Raw genomic sequence first — 21,339 nt, forward strand, 5'->3', positions numbered from 1 at the left:
GCTTAATTAGCTTGGAGCTTATAATGGTTTACCTTGCGTGCCAACATGCTATTAAAATGGTTGTGATGTGGTATGATAGGGTGGTATCCTCTTTTGAACGATTCGAGTGGCTTGACTTGGCACATGTTCACGCATGTAGTAGAAACAAAATCAACATAGCCTCTACGATATTTATGTTCATGGTGCATTATATCCTACTCATGCTTGCATTCGGTGTTGATTAATTTTAATGCATGTTCATGACTGTTGTTGCTCTCTAGCTGGTCGCTTCCCAATCTTTTTCTAGCCTTCACCTGTACTAAGCGGGGATACTGCTTGTGCATCCAATCCCATAAACCCCAAAGTCATTCCATATGAGTCCACTACACCTTCCTATATGCGGTATCTACCTGCCATTCCAAGTAAATTTGTATGTGCCAAACTCTAAACCTTCAAATAAACATTATGTTTTGTATGCTCGAATAGCTCATGTATCAACTAGGGTTGTCTGTATCTTCCATGTTAGGCGGGTTATTCTCAAGAGGAGTGGACTCCGCTCCTCACTCACGAGAAAATGGTTGGTCACTGGAATGCCCAGTCCCATGCTTTATGCAAATCAAATCAAAATAATTGCAAACAAAACTCCCCCTGGGACTATTGTTCGTTGGAGGCACTCATTTTGAGGAAGCCATGTATTGATGCTTGTTGGTGGAGGGGGAGTATAAACTTTGCCATTCTGTTTGGGAACCGCCTATAATGTGTGTAGCATGGAAGATATCGCCATCTCTTGGTTGTTATGTTGACAATGAAAGTATACCACTCAAAATACTATTCACCTCTATTTCAAAACTGAGCTCTGGCACCTCTACAAATCCCTGCTTCCCCCTGCAAAGGGCCTAACTATTTACTTTTATGTTGAGTCATCATCCTCTTATTAAAAGCACCAGTCGGTGAGCACCACTGTCATTTGCATTCATTACTGTTAGTTTACATTGAGTATGACTTGACTGTATATCTTTTACCATGAATTACAATGTCTAGTCAGTCCTTGATCTTTAAAGGTGCTCTGCATTTATGTTTTGCGGTCTCAGAAAGGGCTAGCAAGATACCATCTTGTTATATCATATTATGATTGTTTTGAGAAAGTGTTGTCATCGGAGATTTATTATTATTGCTTGCTAGTTGATTATGCCATTGATATGAGTAAACATGAGACCTAAGAGTTATTGAGAATATGGTTAGTTCATAATCTTTGCTGAAAACTTGAATGCTGGCTTTACATATTTACAACAACAAGAGCAAACAGAGTTTGTAAAAGTTTTTCTTTATCACTTTCAGTTTATCAACTAAATTGCTTGAGGACAAGCAATGGTTTAAGCTTGGGGGAGTTGATACGTCTCCGTCATATATACTTTTCCAAACACTTTTGCCCTTGTTTTGGACTCTAACTTGCATGATTTGAATGTAACTAACCCGGACTGACGCTGTTTTCAGCAGAATTGCCATGGTGTTATTTTTGTGCAGAAACAAAAGTTCTCGGAATGACCTGAAACTCCACGGAGATTATTTTTGGAAATAATAAAAAATACAGGCAAAGAATCAAGGCTAGGGGGCCCACACCTTAGCCATGAGGGTGGGGGGCGCGGCCCTGCCTCGTGGGCCCACTGGAGCTCCACCGACCTCAACTCCAACTCCATACATTCGTGTTCGGGGAGAAAAAAATAAAGGAGAATGATTCATCGCATTTTACGATATGGAGCCGCCACCAAGCCCTAAACTCTCTCGGGAGGGCTGATCTGGAGTCCGTTCGGGGCTCCAGAGAGGGGAATCCGTCGCTGTCGTCATCATCAACCATCCTCCATCACCAAGTTCATGATGGTCACCGCTGTGCGAGAGTAATTCCATCATAGGCTTGCTGGACGGTGATGGGTTGGATGAGATTTATCATGTAATCGAGTTAGTTTTGTTAGGGTTTGATCCCTAGTATCCACTATGTTCTGAGATTGATGTTGCTGTGACTTTGCTATGCTTAATGCTTGTCACTAGGGCCCGAGTGCCAGGATTTCAGATCTGAACCTATTATGTTTTCATCAATATATGAGAGTTCTTGATCCTATCTTGCAAGTCTATAGTCACCTACTATGTGTTATGATCCGGCAACCCCGAAGTGACAATAATCGGGACCACTCCCGGTGATGATCGTAGTTTGAGGAGTTCATGTATTCACTATGTGTTAATGCTTTGGTCCGGTACTCTATTAAAAGGAGGCCTTAATATCCCTTAGTTTCCTCTAGGACCCCGCTGCCACGGGAGGGTAGGACAAAAGATGTCATGCAAGTTCTTTTCCATAAGCACGTATGACTATATTCGGAATACATGACTACATTACATTGATGAATTGGAGCTAGTTCTGTGTCACCCTATGTTATGACTGTTACATGATGAACCACATCCGGGATAATTCTCTATCACCGATCCATTGCCTACGAGCTTTCCATATATTGTTCTTCGCTTATTTACTTTTCCGTTGCTATTTTTATCATCACTACAAAATACCAAAAACATTACTTTTGCTACCGTTACTTTTGCTATCGTTACCACTACTATCATATTACTTTCCTACTAAACACTTTGTTGCAGATATTAAGTTTCTAGGTGTGGTTGAATTGACAACTCAGCTGCTAATACTTGAGAATATTCTTTGGCTCCCCTTGTGTCGAATCAATAAATTTGGGGTTGAATACTCTACCCTCGAAAACTGTTGCGATCTCCTATACTTGTGGGTTATCAGTACACACAAAGAGGGAGAATTCCGGCAGCTGGAAATCTGGACCTAGAAAAGCTACATCAGGCTACCGATTTTGCACAAGGGAAAACTTTGTTTTTACCACTCTAGCTTTTGCCAATTTTCCTTATGCCACTCTAGATTTTGATGTCTCACTTTTGCCACTCTTGGCTTTTGACAATACATCACAAATGCCATTCCATGGCAAAAATGATAATTTTTCATTTCACTTTTGCCACTCTTAGCTTTCGACAATGTATCATAATTGCCACTCTGAAAATTTTGCTTTTGCCACAGAATGGCAAAAGTGATATATTGTCAAAAGCTAAGAGTGGCAAAAGTGAAATGTCAAATTCTAGAGTGGCATAAGCAAAGTTGGCAAAAACTAGAGTGGCAAAAATGAAGTTTTCCCTTTGCACAACTCCAAATAATCTGAAACTTCACGGAGTATTTTTATGGAATATTTGAGCAATATTGGAGCAAATAACTACCAGAGGGGGCCTACCAGGTGGGCACAACCCACCTGGGCGCGCCGGGAGCCCAGACGCGGCCTAGTGAGTTGTGCTCACCCAGGCCCACCTTCCGGTGCCCATCTTCTGGTATGTAAGTCATTTTGACTTAGAAAAAATGAGAGGACTTTCAGGACGGAGCGCCGCCGTCTCGAGGCAAAACTTGGGCAGGAGCACTTTTGCCCTCCATTGGAGCGATTCCACTGGGGAACTTCCCTCCCGAAGGGGGAAATCATCATCATCATCATCACCAACAACTCTCCCATCTCGGAGAGGGCAATCACCATCAACATCTTCAACAACACCATCTCCTCTCAAACCCTAGTTCATATCTTGTATTCAATCTTGTTACCGGAACTATAGATTGGTGCTCGTGGGTGACTAGTAGTGTTGATTACATCTTGTAGTTGATTATTATATGGTTTATTTGGTGGAGGATTATATGTTCAGATCCAATATGCTATTTAATACCCCTCTGATCTTGAGCATGATTATCATTTGTGAGTAGTTACTTTTGTTCTTGAGGTTGAGGGAGTTCGGGATTAAGGGGTCCTCGGGCGTCCGGCCTGTGTGACATGGGCCGGACTATTGGGCCATGAAGATACAAGATAGAAGACTTCTTCCCGTGTCTGTTTGGGACTCTCCTTTGCGTGGAAGGAAAGCTAGGCGTCCAGATGAATTATTTCCTTTCTCTGTAACCGAGTTGTATAACCCTGGGCCCCTCCGGTGTCTATATAAATCGGAGGGTTTTAGTCAATAGGAACAATCATAATCATACAGGCTAGACTTCTAGGGTTTAGCTACAACGATCTCGTGGTAGATCAACTCTTGTAATCTTCATACTCATCAATATTAATCAAGTAGGACGTAGGGTATTACCTCCATCAAGAGGGCCCGAACCTGGGTAAACGTCGTGTCCCTTGTCTCCTTTTACCATCGATCCTAGACGCATAGTTTGGGGCCCCTACCCGAGATCCGCCAGTTTTGACACCGACATTGGTGCTTTCATTGAGAGTTCCACTGTGACGTCAAAGTCAGGGTTGATGGCTCGCCTCGTTATCAAAGATAGTATCACCTCCGGATGAGCTCTGGCCTCAGGCCAAACCCTCCGGCTGGGTGGCTTTACCATGACCGTCCGTTCGGCTGTTAAGCCGATGGTGTCTTCGCAGGTCATCGAAAATCACCTCCGTGTTGATTCTGAATACTCCAGACGGATGGATCCACTGGAGTGGTCATCTTTAAATGAACTCCTGGATCGCATCGCCGCCATGGAGGTCGCTACTGACTATGATCAGATTGGGCTTAAACCCAATCAGAGAGAAATCTAATCTCCGCCGATCACCCATCAGATAGCGGTCGTAGAAGAGCAAAACAACAATTCTTCCCCTATGATGAAGACGAACTGTGTTCGGATTTCTGAGCTCAAAGAGGTGGATACCTGTCTGCGGAATGACACTCCAAGCCCTCCGAATCTGGAATCGGGCATGGGGCCCGAAAAATCATTGAACATCCCGGAACCCGAACTGATAGGCTCGGAAACTTCTCAAACTCCGGACTCCAAATTGGGTCAGGGTTTGGATTTAAAGCCACCCACCCACCACATGCAATATTCAACAAGAAATTCCGGTCATCCGGATATATGCGACCTCATGTGCATACGACAATAGTCTTAAGAAACAGTCCATCACTTTTGGGCCAGGTTCCTTCTTGTCAAAGGCAAGATTAAAGATTGCCGCGACAAGGACGCGATTTTAGTATTCTGCAATAATTGCACGGATGAAGGAATCCTCAACGCCATCAACTTCCATCATGTATTACACTTCGCAGACTTGGCAACCATAGTACAGAAGTACTGTGGAATGGGAAGCACTTGGAAAACCCAGACAGCTCGCTCGCAGCCACCGGTCTCCGCCCAACCCCTCGGGCGAGCAAAATGGATGCACTCTCGCGGGGCACCCGAACCCATAGTAAAGAAAACTAAACCCATTACGGGATGCAGAACCATTCTGGAGGGATGGCTCTATAGGCCGCGAAAAATACATGCGACACCGGATGCCGTACCAACCCACAACCTTAGAGCATGTTGGATACTCCGGCAAGTGTCCAAGAGCGGCGAGGATATCCTCACCAAAAACACCGCAGAGCAACCCCCCCAGAATACGACGACCACAGAGTATCGGTAGTCTTCGATACCTTCTCTTCAAACAATCGGCGCAGGAGGGCACTCCGCGACCTCGCTGAAGTCTGCCAAGTTGCAACAATAAATCCCTGGAGTGACATAGCCATAACTTTCAACACCAGTGATGAACCAAAAATCCGGTCAGTCCGGGCACCATCCGTCTTGGTCCTCAACCCAATTGTGGACGGCTTTTGTCTCACTAAAGTGCTCATGGACGGCAGCAGTGGACTAAACCTCATCTACGAGGACACACTGAATAAAATGGAAATAGACAGGAGCTGCATCGAGCATAGTGATATGACCTTCCGAGGGATCATCCCCAGCCAGGAGGCGCGATGCGCAGGGAAAATTACACTTGATGTGGTATTCGGCACGCCGGAGAACTGTAGGTCCGAAGAGATAACCTTCCAAGTGGCCCCTTTCAACAGTGGATATCACGCCCTGTTGGGGCGAGACGCATTCACACGCTTTCAAGCTATACCTCATTATGGGTATATGAAGCTCAAGATGCCCGGGCCCAATGGTATTATCACTCTCGCTAGAGATCCGGACACAGCCCTCCATGCCGAAAACAAAACAACATCCCTGGCCCTCAAGGCACTGTCTGAGGCCCTCGCGGCCGAAGAGTTAACCACTCTATGCTCTACGGTGGATAGGGATGACATAATCCATGGTAAGTGTCCCAAATCCACCTCCTTCAAACTAGCAGACGAAATAGCCAAATTTCAAGTCCACCTGATGGACCCCAAGAAGACATCTTCCATTTGGGCACAACTGGACCCAATGGTTGACGCTGCACTACGAACATTCCTGCGCAAGAACTGGGACATATTCGCCTTCACCCTTCTGATATGCCAGGAATCCCCCGCAGGCTGGCCGAACACAACCTCAATATATTGAAGGGATATAAGACGGTCAAGCAAACACTGCGGCACTTTTCCAAACCTAAACGACAAGCCATGGGGGAGGAGCTAGCCAAGTTAATCGAGGTTGGATTCATCAGAGAAATAAAACACCCGGACTGGCTAGCAAACCTAGTGATGGCGCCAAAGAAGGATAAATCTTGGCGCCTGTGCGTCGATTTCAAAGACCTCAATAAGCCTTGCCCTAAGGATCCCTTCCCCCTCCCCCACATCGATCAGATTATTGATGCAACTGCAGGACACGACTCACAGTGTTTCCTCAACGCATACTACGGATACCATCAAATCAAAATGAAGGAGTACGATCAAGCCGCAACGGCATTCATCACCCCTTACAGACCTTTATGCTTCAACACTATGCCCTTTGGGCTTAAAAACGTAGGCGCCACCTACCAACGCATGATTTAAACATGCCTGGAAAAACAAATCGGCAAGACAGTTAAAGCATATGTGGATGACATCGTCATCAAGACTAAGCACGTCGAGCCATTAATAGATGACTTGCGTCTCACATTCGACAATCTCCAGACATATGACATCAAGCTCAATCCAGAAAAATGTGTTTTCGGCGTTCCCGTCGGAAAACTGCTGGGCTTCATCATTTCCAATAGAGGAATTGACGCAAATCCAGCCAAAATCCGAGCTTTGTCACAATTGGCTACACCAACGGACCTTAAACAGGTCCAAAAACTAGCCGGATGCGTGGCGGCTTTAAGCCGCTTTATCTCCAGACTAGGAGAAAAAGCATTGCCACTTTATCGCCTTCTCTGATGTACCGACCACTTCGAGTGGACAAAAGCAGCAATAGCCAAACTGGAGGAAATAAAAGCTCTTTTAGCGAGCAACCCAATCCTGGCCGCGCCAAACGTCAGCGAACCGATGTTATTATACATCTTGGCAACACACCAGGTGGTGAGCGCAGTGCTCGTCATTGAGCGAGAGGAGGACGAACACAAGTTCCCACTCCAGAAACAGGTATTCTACGTATCCACTGTCCTCACACCATGCAAATATCGGTACCCTCATTACCAAAAGATAGTATATGCGGTATTCATGGCATCCCAGAAGCTACGACACTACTTTCAAGAGTGTTCGATTACAGTGGCTTCCGAAGTACCACTTAATGATATAATAAATAACCGCGACGCTACTGGTCGGATTGCCAAGTGGGCTATTGAGCTCCTACCACTTGGCATAACGTACAAACCACGCCGGGCCATTAAATCCCAAGTATTGGCCGACTTTGTCGCCGAATGGACAAAGGCCGAACTCCCTAAAGAGTACGACACATATTCCAACTGGGTCATGTACATCGATGGCTCTAAAATGCTGGCTGGTTTAGGAGCAGGCATCGTTTTAATGTCCCCGACTGGAGACACAGTCCAGTACATACTCCAAATATTATACACAGACTCCAACAATGCAGCCGAATACGAGGCCTTATTGCACGATCTTTGGATGGCTACCTCCATGGGCATACAACGCCTGGAGGTGCGTGGGGATTCAAATCTCGCAATATCCCAAATAAATGGAGACTTCGATGCCAAGGATCCAAAGATGGCGGCCTATCGTAACGCCATACTCAAAATATCAGCTCGGTTCGAGGGACTCGAGTTCCATCATGTGGCTCGAGAAAGTAATCAAGCGGCGAACGTCCTCGCTCGCATGGGCGCCAAGCGCGGCCCCGTCCAGCCTAACATCTTTTTGGAAAGGCTCTTCAAGCCATCCATGGTGTGGCAGGATGAGAGCAGCAACACTAGTCCGGATCCGACTATACCCCCAGTTTCCGAACACATTACCGATATCATCGGGGGCTCAGCCACCAAAATAACACCATCGGCCCATCTAATAATGGCAGTAATTGCCCCATGGACCGAACCGTTCTTGGCCTACCTTAATAGGCGAGAGCTCCCTGCGGACCAGAATGAGGCTCGCTGCATTGTTCGGCGCTCGAAAGCCTACAAGGTCCATGACGGAGAGCTCTACAAGAAAAGTGCTACCGGAGTCCTTCAAAGATGTATCTCCGTAGAAGAAGGACGACAACTCCTGGTTGAAATCCATGCTGGCCTCGGCAGTCACCACGCCGCGGCTCGGGCCGTTGTAAATAAGGCCTTCCGTACAGGTTTCTTCTGGCCGACGGCCCGAGCAGATGCACGGGACTTGGTCCAACGTTGTGTCGGATGCCAGCTCTTCGTTAATCAAAGCCATATGCCGCCTACTGCGCTACAAACAATCCCCATTACTTGGCCTTTTGCGGTCTGGGGGCTTGATATGGTGGCACCCCTTAAAGGAGGAAGCCATAAGAAAAAATATCTGCTAGGCATGGTAGATAAATTCACCAAGTGGATAGAGGCCAAACCAGTGAAAACGGCCGAAGCTGGACCGGTGATAGACTTTATATCTAGTGTTGTGCACCGTTATGGTGTCCCACACAACATCATCACCAATAACGGCTCCAATTTCACAGCCGATGAAGTGAAATCCTGGTGTGCTAAATTGGGCATTAAACTCGATTATGCCTCGGTCTATCATCCACAAACAAACGGTCAAGTCGAACGAGCTAATGGTCTCATTATGAGTGGCATTAAGCCTAGACTAGTGCGGTCATTGAAAGAATCAGATAAGCACTGGGTTGAGGAGCTCAACTCCGTACTCTGGCGGCTGCGGACCACGCCCAATCGCACTATCAGATACACACCATTCTTCATGGTGTACGGCGCAGAGGCAGTTTTGCCCTGTGACATCATTCATGACTCACCTCGAGTGTGCATGTACGAAGAGAGAGAGGCCGAGCTCGATCATCAGGACAATCTGGATGCCCTGGAGGAGGAGTGTGACGTTGCAAAAGCCCGTTCTACATTCTATCAACAATAGGCTCGCAGATACCAAAGCAGAGAAGTGCGGGCCAAGACTTATAATGTTGGTGAACTCTTTCTACGCTTGCCAGAAAAGAAAAAAGGACAAACTCAAGCCCATGTGGGAGGGTCCCTTCATCATAGATGAGGTTCTCACTGGAGGAGCGTACCACCTGCGTGATGCATCTAACAATCGCCTAGAGCCGAACCCGTGGAATGCCACAAGACTCCGAAGATTCTACGCCTGGAGCCATACTCTCTGTTCGTCTTCTTCTCCCTTTGTTTTCATTTTTTTACCCTCTTTAATTTTTCTCTAGCTCTTTGGCTCTTGTGCGGCCAAACCGCACACCTATGATGTGCACATCCTTACATGTATACACTCATAATACGTGGGGGCTTCTTTTACAGAAGCTTATTATTATTTTCCGAGCATCAAGCTCAACATATATGTGTCCTCTTCTGCATATGTACCTTTTCTTCGCCATTATATGCATCGTTATGACTTAAGTTTTTGCCACGCTGGGTTGCCTGGCTCCTGTGCTTATGCCCTACATTCCCGTTTGTTCGACTAGGGCATAAAGGGAGCACCTCTGCGATTGTTACAGCCGGGTCATCCGGACTTGTACCTCAGACTGGGTGAAGCCGAAAGCTAGCATTCTTAAGGAAATATTCGGTCGGCGAACTAAAGATGTTTTACCTCCATCACACCATGAACCCCCAGATGTTACGTATACTGTTATTTTTCAATCACAGTTCGGACATGCATACTAACGCATATCCTCCCAGGGAAAGGAACCCTTAACGGAATTATTCTCCGTGGAAGATGTTTCTTACAATCAACATGTAATATAACATAGCTAGCCGGATACAACTTGTCTGTTCAAGTAACTATGAACCCTACGCCAGGTTTCCACGCATGCCCCGTTTTATATTACTGAGCGGGTATTCGGAAACACTCCGAGCCTTCGGGTCCAGAGGTCGAAGCGAAAAGGTCTGCCATGATAATCGTTTTACAATCCGGCTAGGGACAAATTTGTCAATTGAAGTACTTAGTCACTTGGACTCAAAAACTTCTTCCTCTATGCCATCTAACAGGTTATCTAGCTTACAATCTTGTTGGGAATACTTGGCGGCTATATTTACCTGGTCATACACCAGGCTAATTGGAATTTCTTTTCCATCTGACCCCGAGGTTTGACCTGGGCCATATGATTCGGATCAAGCTTGGTGTACCGTGTTTTTACCATGGCCCAGGCCTCTCGCACACCTTCTTGGCAGGCTGATATCTTCCATAACTGGAAGCGCCGCCGAGATCCCTGGAATAGCTTTACAAGCTCCTCCATACTTCCTGGAGGAGAGGCGGACGGCCATAAAGCTTTGGCAATGCTCCGCATTGCTTGCCGAGCTCGCTCGTGCAATTGGGACAGCTCTTGCAGAAGGTCGCCTTGAGAGCTGGACATTTCCTCTTCGGGACGGCCAACCAGCATACCTGCAGACATAAATGTGTCAGATCATTTCTTTGCTGAAATGCATAAAGGCAAGGTCAAAAACATACTGAATATGCCGCCTTGTAGCCTCCTATTCTCCTTGACGGTGTCAGCTAGCTGGGCTCGCACATCTTTTAGTTCTTCACCCAGTAGGGTATTGGAATCCTGCAGCTTGTTCTTTTCATCCCTGACCCGCGTCAGCACATGTTCACCTGCCGCATGTTGCCTTTTAGCCTCCTGTTCACCAGCCTGGGTGATTTTCAGTTTTTCCCTCAATTGATCTACTGATCCTGTCAGCGGAAACACAACAATATTAATATTACTGGTATATGATTATACATTTTTCTGATGAGGGGAAACATTACCGGGCGGTGCCCCCTTGGATTTCTCCAATTCGGCGGTAGCCATAGCTAGTTGGGTCTGACACTTTTCCAGCTCTTGAGACAGCAGGCCATTCTTCTCCGTGAGTACCTGATTATACAATGATCCTTAAATCAGTTGTATCAACTACTTCAAGTCTCGGGGGCTACTGGTATATCATTATCAAATCTACACTTACCCGCATATCTTTTAAATGCTGGTCCGTGGCTCAGGCAAGTCCATCCCGAGCAGCTCAGATGTATGCATCGGCCGAGATGAAGGCATTGAATGCCTCTTTTGAAAAGCCGGGGTCGCGGAAAGCGGCCCTCCAGCGCCGATGATTCATGGCGCTCTCGACTTTAGAGTTTGTGACGGACATATCATCTGAATCCTCTGCGGAAGGACAATCCGGCATCACTCCCATGTCAGCCCCCGTCCTTAGGGCACGGTCTGGAATCTGACTAGTGGAGGCGCGACCGGCAGGATCCCTGGACATAGTCCGGCGGACGCTCTTCCTGATAAAATGCAGCGGATAAAGTCACAGTTTGATGTGACGACCATGAGGCATATTTAAAAAGAAAGCCATACATCTTTGATGAAGGTTTGGCCGTGTTGTCATCGGCCTTCCTCTTCGACGACTTGTTTGGCGCGGGCGCCGCGTTCTTACGAAGTGCCTTTGGTGTAGCATGGCGCGCCGAGCACCCCCCCTTTGAAGCACGAGACAGTGCAGTGGGTGAGGTACAATGGGGAAGCTCTTTTAGAGGAGATGTCCCCTAATTACTTATATGAGAGGCAGGAAGGAGGCCGGGATAGTTGGCCACGATTGGCACTACTGTGCCATCATAGCTCGCTTGGTAGAATACTCCCTCCTCGAGCTCTATGAATATGTCCGGATCCTCTTCGTATCCGGGGTCAACGTCCCGATTACGGTTCTCGGGCTGTGGTGTGGGGCTATAGATCCCTGCTATAACCTTCCGCCATTCCTGTTACAAATGTAAGGGTTAATGCCAATTAAGCATGACTCAGGGAGAGGATTGAGTAGAGTTATGGGATTAAAACTCACCCAGCTAGGAGGATTGTACATAGAAAATCCTTACCGAAGCGTAAGACGAGTGAACTCCTCTTTCTCCCCTTTATACAGATCGACCAATATTGCGGCCAGGGCGGTAAGGGAATTCGGACCCTTTCATCCACAGCACGAGGCGTCGTTTTCCCCATTGTAGTGCCACATGGGAAGCCCCCTGAATTGGAGCGGCTGAACACCTCGCACTATGGAAATGGCCATTACATCGATTATTGATAATCTGGACTGTGCAAGTGTCCTTATCTTGCCCATTAATTGTTGGAATTCCGCACTATCTTCCTCCTCGAGGTTCTGAGGGCGCCAGCTGTGGCGTTTCTTCAATGGAGCACTGGAAAATTCGGGAAGGCCCATTCGGAGGGTCAGGGAGAGCGACGTCCTCAATATAGAACCACTCCGAGGGCCACTCTTCGGACGCCTTCTTCGGTGTGCCGGATAAGTATCCGGACCCAGCTATGCGCCATATTTCGGTGCCGCCCACCTCAAATATAGATCCCTTTTGGGAGAGAGGGACGAGGCAGAACAATTTCCTCCATAGTTCGAAATGGGCCTCACAGCCTGCTACCTCTTGAGCACTGCGTTGGTTTTCCCTTGAAGAGGAAAGGGTGATGCAGCAAAGTAGCGTAAGTATTTCTCTCAGATTTTGAGAACCAAGGTATCAATCCAGTAGGAGACTACATGCAAGTCCCTCGTACCTACACAAACAAATAAGAACCTCGCAACCAATGCGATAAAGGGGTTGTCAATCCCTTCACCGTCACTTACAAGAGTGAGATCTGATAGAGATAATAATAATAAGATAAATATTTTTGGTATTTTTATGATATAAATTGAAAGTAAAGATTGCAAAATAAACGACGCACGGAATAGCTAGTTGACGGGAGATTAATATAATAGAGAATAAACCTGGGGGCCATAGGTTTCACTAGTGGCTTCTCTCAAGACAGCATAAGTATTACGATGGGTGAACAAATTACTATCGAGCAATTGATAGAAAAGTGCATAATTATGAGAATATCTAGGCATGATCATGTATATAGGTATCACGTCCGCGACAAGTAGACCAAAACGATTCTGCATCTACTACTATTACTCCACACATCGACCGCTATCCAACATGCATCTAGATTATTAAGTTCATAGGAATAGAGTAATGCATTAAGCAAGATGACATGATGTAGAGTGATAAACTCAAGCAATATGGTATAAACCCCATCTTTTTATCCTCGATGGCAACAATACAATACCTGCCTTGCTGCCCCTGCTGTCACTGGGAAAGGACACCGCAAGATTGAACCCAAAGCTAAGCACTTCTCCCATTGCAAGAAAGATCAATCTAGTAGTCCAAACCAAACTGATAATTCGAAGAGACTTGCAAAGATAACAAATCATACATAAAAGAGTTCAGAGAAGAATCAAATATTGTTCATAGATAATCTTGATGATAAACCCACAATTCATCGGATCTCGACAAACACACTGCAAAAAGAGTTACATCGAATAGATCTCCAAGAAGATCGAGGAGAACTTTGTATTGAGATCCAAAGAGAGAGAAGAAGCCATCTAGCTAATAACTATGGACCCGAAGGTCTGAGGTAAACTACTCACACATCATCGGAGAGGCTATGGTGTTGATGTAGAAGCCCTCCGTGATCGATTCCCCCTCCGGTGGAGCTCCGAAAAAGGCCCCAAGATGGGATCTCTTGTCTACAGAAGGTTGCGGCGATAGAAATAGGGTTTCGTGGTGCTCCTGGATGTTTTCAGGGTATGTGGACATATATAGGAGGAAGAAGTAGGTCGGTGGAGCCACGAGGGTCGGGGGCACACCCAGGGGGGCATGCGCGCCTCCGTGCCTCGTGGCCTCCTCGTTGATTTCTTGACGTCCACTCCAAGTCCTCTGGATCATGTTTGTTCCAAAAATAACTCTCCCGAAGGTTTCATTCCGTTTGATAAAAAACAACAATTTGCACTGGGCCTTGGGTTAGTAGGTTAGTCCCAAAATTAATATAAAAGTGTATAAATAAGCCCATTAACATTCGAAACATATAATATAATAACATGGAACAATCAAAAAATATAGATATGTTGGAGACGTATCAAGCATCCCCAAGCTTAATTCCTGCTCGTCCTCGAGTAGGTAAATGATAAAAACAGAATTTTTGATGTGGAATGCTACCTAGCATATTTCTCAATGTAATTTTCTTTATTGTGGCATGAATGTTCAGATCTGAAAGATTCAAGACAAACATTTAATATTGACATAGAAATAGTAATACTTCAAGCATACTAACAAAGTAATCATGTCTTCTCAAAATAACGTGGCCAAAGAAAGTTATCCCTACAAAATCATATAGTCTGGCTATGCTCTATCTTCATCACAAAAAGTATTTAATCATGCACAACCCCGATGACAAGCCAAGCAATTGTTTCATACTTTTGGTGTTTTCAAACTTTTTCAATCTTCACGCAATACATGAGAGTGAGCCATGGACATAGCACTATAGGTGGAATAGAATGGTGGTTGTGGAGAAGACAAAAAAAAGGAGAAGATAGTCTCACATCAACTAGGCGTATCAACGGGCTATGGAGATGCCCATCAATAGATATCAATGTGAATGAGTAGGGATTGCCATGCAACAGATGCACTAGAGCTATAAGTGTATGAAAGCTCAAAAAGAAACTAAGTGGGTGTGCATCCAACTCTCTTGCTCACGAAGACCTAGGGCATTTTGAGGAAGCCCATCATTGGAATATACATGCCAAGTTCTTTAATGTAAAATTCCCACTAGTATATGAAGGTGACAACATAGGAGATTCTCTATCATGAAGATCATGGTGCTACTTTGAAGCACAAGTGTGGTAAAAGGATAGTAACATTGTCCCTTCTCTCTTTTTCTCTCATTTTTTATTTGGGCCTTCTTCTTTTTTGGCCTCTTTTCTTTTTTTTCATCCGGAGTCTCATCCCGACTTGTGGGGGAATTATAGTATCCATCATCCTTTCCTCACTTGGGACAATGCTCTAATAATGATGATCATCACACTTTTATTTACTTACAACTCAAAGATTACAACTCAATACTTAGAACAAAATATGACTCTATGTGAATGCCTCCTGCTGTGTACTGGGATATGCAATGAATCATGAGTGACATGTATGAAAGAATTATGAACGGTGGCTTTGCCACAAATACGATGTCAACTACATGATCATGCAAAGCAATATGACAATTATGAAGCGTCTCATAATAACGGAACGGTGAAAAGTTGCATGGCAATATATCTCGGAATGGCTTTGAAAATGCCATAATAGGTAGGTATGGTGGCTGTTTAGAGAAAGCTATATGGTGGGTTTATGGTACCGGCGAAAGTTGCGCAGTACTAGAGAGGCTAGCAATGGTGGAAGGGTGAGAGTGTGTATAATCCATGGACTCAACATTAGTCAAAAAGAACTCACATACTTACTACAAAAATTTATTAGTTATTGAAACAAAGTACTACACGCATGCTCCCAGGGGGATAGATTGGTAGGAAAAGACCATCGCTCGTCCCCGACCGCCACTCATAAGGAAGACAATCAATAAAGAAATCATGCTCCGACTTCATCACATAACGGTTCACCATACGTGCATGCTACGGGAATCACAAAATTTAGAACAAGTATTTCTCAAATTCACAACTAATCAACTAGCATGACTCTAATATCACCATCTTCATATCTCAAAACAATCATCAAGTATCAAACTTCTCATAGTATTCAATGCACTTTTTATGATAGTTTTTATTATACCCATCTTGGATGCCTATCATATTAGGACTAATTTCATAACCAAAGCAAATTACCATGCTGTTCTAAAGGACTCTAAAAATAATATAAGTGAAGCATGAGAGATCAATAATTTCTATAAAATAAAACCACCACCGTGCTCTAAAAGATATAAGTGAAGCACTAGAGCAAAATTATCTAGCTCAAAAGATATAAGTGAAGCACATAGAGTATTCTAATAAATTCCAAATCATGTGTGTCTCTCTCAAAAGGTGTGTACAGCAAGTATGATTGTGTTAAACTAAAAAGCAAAGACTCAAATCATGCTAGACGCTCCAAGCAAAACACATATCATGTGGTGAATAAAAATATAGCCTCAAGTAAAGTTACCGATGGAAGAAGACGAAAGAGGGGATGCCTTCCGGGGCATCCCCAAGCTTAGGCTTTTGGTTGTCCTTGAATTTTACCTTGGGGTGACTTGTTCATCTCCAATCTTAGTCTCTTGTCACTCCTTATTTCATAATCCATCAAATCTTCACCCAAAACTTGAAAACTTCACAACACAAAACGTAAACAGAAAATCTCATGAGCTTTGTTAGTATAAGAAAACAAACCACCACTTAAGGTACTGTAATGAACTCATTATTTATTTATTTTGGTGTTAAACCTAATGTATTCCAACTTCTCTATGGTTTATAACCTCCGATACTAGCCATAGATTCATCAAAATAAGCAAACAACACGCGAAAAACAGAATCTGTCAAAAACAGAACAGTCTGTAGTAATCTGTAGGTTTCGAATACTTCTGTAACCCCAAAAATTCTAAAATAAATTTCTGGACGTGAGGAATTTAACTATTAATCATACTCAAAAAGAATCAACCTAATCACACTCTCCAGTAAAAAATGGCAGCAAATCTCGTGAGTGCTAAAGTTTCTGCTTTTTTACAGCAAGATCACAAAGACTTCCCCCAAGTCTTCCCAAAGGTTCTACTCAGGACAAACAATAATTAAAAGCATAAAACCACATATAAATAGAGGCTAGATGAATTATTTATTGAATAACATCAAGGAAAAATATTGGGTTGCCTCCCAACAAGTGCTTTTCTTTAAAGCCTTTTAGCTAGGCAAAAGATTTCAATGATGCTCACATGAAAGACAAGAATTGAAGTACAAAGAGAGCATCATAAAACACATCTAAGTATAACATACTTCCTATGAATAGGCATCTTATAGGCAAACAAATTATCAAGGCAAGCAAAAACTAGCATATGCAAGGAAGCGGAAAGAAACAATAGCAATCTCAACATAACGAGATGTAATTTAGTAACATGAAAATTTCTACAACCATATTTTCCTCTCTCATAATAATTACATGTAGGATCATAAGCAAATTCAACAATATAGCTATCACAAAAAATATTTTCAACACGATCCACATGCATGCAAAGTTGACACTCTTCCAAAATAGTGGGATTAACATTAACTAAAGTCATGACCTCTCCAAACCCACTTTTATCAAAAACTTTATAAGATTGAACATTCTCCAAATGTGGGATCTAAAGTTGACACTCTTCCAAACCCACTTTCAATATTATTGCAAACATTATAATCAATCTCATATTCACCATGGGGCTTAAATAAATTTTCAAGATCATAAAAAGAATCACCCCAATCGTGATCATTGCAACAAGTAGTAGACATAGCAAAACTAGCATCCCTAAGCTTAGGGTTTTGCATATTATAAGCACAACTGACATTAATAGAATTTATACTATCATCATTGCAATCATGCTTTCTCTTCAAATATCCATCGTGAATCACTCCATAAAGTACTTCATCATAATTTTCAGATTCACGAATTTCAAGCAAAACTTCATAAAGATAATCTAGTGCACAAAACTCACTAGCAATTGGTTCACCATAATTGGATCTCTTAAAAATATTAGCAAGTGGATGAGGATCCATAGATCTTAGGTTCTCTGTTTAGCAATAAATAAGCAATTATTCCAACCAAACGAGCAAACAAGCCAAGTAAGACATCAAAGCAAATGGAAAGACGAACAGAAGAAGGGCGAATAAAATGGCAAGGGTGAAGTGGGGGAGAGGAAATGAGAGGCAAATGGCAAATAATGTAATGCGAGGGATAAGAGTTTGTGATGGGTACTTGGTATGTCTTGACTTGTGAGTAGATCTCCCCGGCAACGGTGCCAGAAATCCTTCTTGCTACCTCTTGAGCACTGCGTTGGTTTTCCCTTGAAGAGGAAAGGGTGATGCAGCAAAGTAGCATAAGTATTTCCCTCAGTTTTTGAGAACCAAGGTATCAATCCAGTAGGAGACTACACGCAAGTCACTCGTACCTACACAAACAAATAAGAACCTCGCAACCAACGCGATAAAGGGGTTGTCAATCCCTACACGGTCACTTATGAGAGTGAGATCTGATAGAGATAATAATAATAAGATAACTATTTTTGGCATTTTTATGATATAGATTGAAAGTAAAGATTGCAAAATAAACGGCGCAAGAAATAGCAAGTTGACGGGAGATTAATATAATAGAGAATAGGCCCGAGGGGCATAGGTTTCACTAGTGGCTTCTCTCAAGATAGCATAAGTATTATGGTGGGTGAACAAATTACTGTCGAGCAATTCATAGAAAAGTGCATAATTATGAGAATATCTAGGCATATCATGTATATAGGCATCACGTCCGCGACAAGTAGACCGAAACGATTCTGCATCTACTACTATTACTCCACACATCGAGCGCTATCCAGCATGCATCTAGAGTATTAAGTTCATAGGAACAGAGTAACGCATTAAGCAAGATGACATGATGTACAGGGATAAACTCAAGAAATATGATATAAACCCCATCTTTTTATCCTCGATGACAACAATACAATACGTGCCTTGCTGCCCCTGCTGTCACTGGGAAAGGACACCGCAAGATTGAACCCAAAGCTAAGCACTTCTCCCATTGCAAGAAAGATCAATCTAGTAGGCCAAACCAAACTGATAATTCGAAGAGACTTGCAAAGATAACAAATCATACATAAACGAGTTTAGAGAAGAATAAAATATTGTTCATAGATAATCTTGATCATAAACCCACAACTCATTGGATCTTGACAAACACACCGCAAAAAGAGTTACATCGAATAGTTCTCCAAGAAGATCGAGGAGAACTTTGTATTGAGATCCAAAGAGAGAGAAGAAGCCATCTAGATAATAACTATGGACCCGAAGGTCTAAGGAAAACTACTCACACGTCATCGGAGAGGCTATGGTGTTGATGTAGAAGCCCTCCGTGATCGATTCCCCCTCCGGCGGAGCTCCGGAAAAGGCCCCAAGATGGGATCTCTTGGGTACAGAAGGTTGCGGCGGTGGAAATAGGGCTTTGTGGTGCTCCTGGATGTTTTGGGGGTATGTGGACATATATAGGAGGAAGAAGTGGGTCGATGGAGCCACGAGGGGCCCATGAGGGTGGGGGCGCGCTCAGGGGGCAGGCGCGCCTCCCTGCCTCGTGGCCTTGTTGTTGATTTCTTGACGTCGACTCCAAGTCCTCTGGATCACGTTTGTTCCAAAAAACTCTCCCGAAGGTTTCATTCCATTTGATATTCCTTTTATGCGAAACAGTGAAATAGGCAAAAAAAACAACAAATTGCACTGGGCCTTGGGTTAGTAGGTTAGTCCCAAAAATAATATAAAAGTGTATAAATAAGCCCATTAACATCCAAAACAGATAATATAATAGCATGGACCAATAAAAAATTATAGATATGTTGGAGACGTATCACAGCCCAGGAATAGCTCGCAAAGAGCGACGTAGCCCACGATGTGCAGAATGGAACCCGGTGTGAGATTGTGCAGTTGGAGGCCATAGTACTCCAGAAGACCTCGGAGGAAGGGGTGGATTGGAAACCCGACGCCTCTTATTAAGAAGGATGTAAAGCACACTCGCTCTCCCCTGGATGGATTGGGGAAATTTTCAGCCAGGGCTTCGCCCGTAAAAGAGGTTAACCCTGCTCGAACAGGGACTAGATCGGCGAGGGGAAGAAACCCCTGTGTTTGAAGCTTGGCCAGCTGATCGTGGGATACGGAACATCTCTCCCAATCGCCTTTTCAGAGCCATGGGGGCGGGAGGAAGAGCTGGGAGCGATAACCATGCTGGAATGGTTTCTCCTAGCAAGCTCTAAGGATTTTCCGCTCGATGTGGGATGGGATCTGAGATCCAGTCACTTTAATAGACACCCTTCTTACATGGCCAGGGTGGTATGTGCAAAAAGTACTCTGACCTTTCGTGTTCCCTTGACATGTGGAAGTCGAAGCGGTTGAGGCGCAGAAGCCAATGGGTATGACATTAAATGGAAAGCCGAGTATGACTCTTCGGATCAAAAGCTTTGAAGTGTTCGGAGGAAGAACCCGCCTTGCAATGCCTAAGACTATTAGCACGCCGGACACATCGTCATTGAAGCCTGGTTCGGGGGCTACCGAGGGAGTCCGGGATTAAGGGGTCCTCGGGCGTCCGGCATGTGTGACATGGGCCAGACTATTGGGCCATGAAGATACAAGATAGAAAACTTCTTCCCGTGTCCGCTTGGGACTCTCCTTTGCGTGGAAGGCAAGCTAGGCGTCCGGATGAATTATTTCCTTTCTATGTAACCGACTTTGTATAACCCTGGGCCCCTCCGGTGTATATATAAACTGGAGGGTTTTAGTCCTTAAGAACAATCATAATCATACAACCTACACTTCTAGGGTTTAGCTACAACGATCTCGTGGTAGATCAACTCTTGTAATCTTCATACTCATCAATATCAATCAAGCACGACGTAGGGTATTACCTCCATCAAGAGGGCCCGAACCTGGGTAAACATTGTGTCCCCTGTCTCCTATTACCATTGATCCTAGACGCATAGTTCGGGACCCCCTACCCGATATCCACTGGTTTTGACATCGACAGAGGTCACGGGAGAAATTATGTTGCAAGTAATCATGTGAACTTGATATGTGTTCGATATTTTGATGGTTGTATGTTGTGATTCCCTTAGTGGTGTCATGTGAACATCAACTACATGACACTTCACAATATTTGGGCTTAAGGGAATGCATTGTGGAGTAGCAATTAGATGATGGGTTGCGAGAGTGACAGAAGCTTAAACCCCACTTTATACTCTTTTCCGTAAGGGACCGATTGGATCCAAAAGTTTAATGATATGGTTAGAATTTATTCTTAATACTTTTCTCGGTGTTGCGGATGCTTGCGGGAGGGTGATACGTCCATTTTGCATCATGTTTCATTATTGTTATTTACAATGTTTTTATCCATAATAATGCTTTTTGGAGTAATTCTAATGCATTTGTCTCATAATTTGCAAGGTACACACCAAGAGGGAGAATTCTGGCGGTTGGA

The sequence above is a fragment of the Triticum aestivum genome, chromosome 1A (assembly GCF_018294505.1).
Source record: "Triticum aestivum cultivar Chinese Spring chromosome 1A, IWGSC CS RefSeq v2.1, whole genome shotgun sequence".
Lineage (NCBI taxonomy): Eukaryota > Viridiplantae > Streptophyta > Magnoliopsida > Poales > Poaceae > Triticum > Triticum aestivum.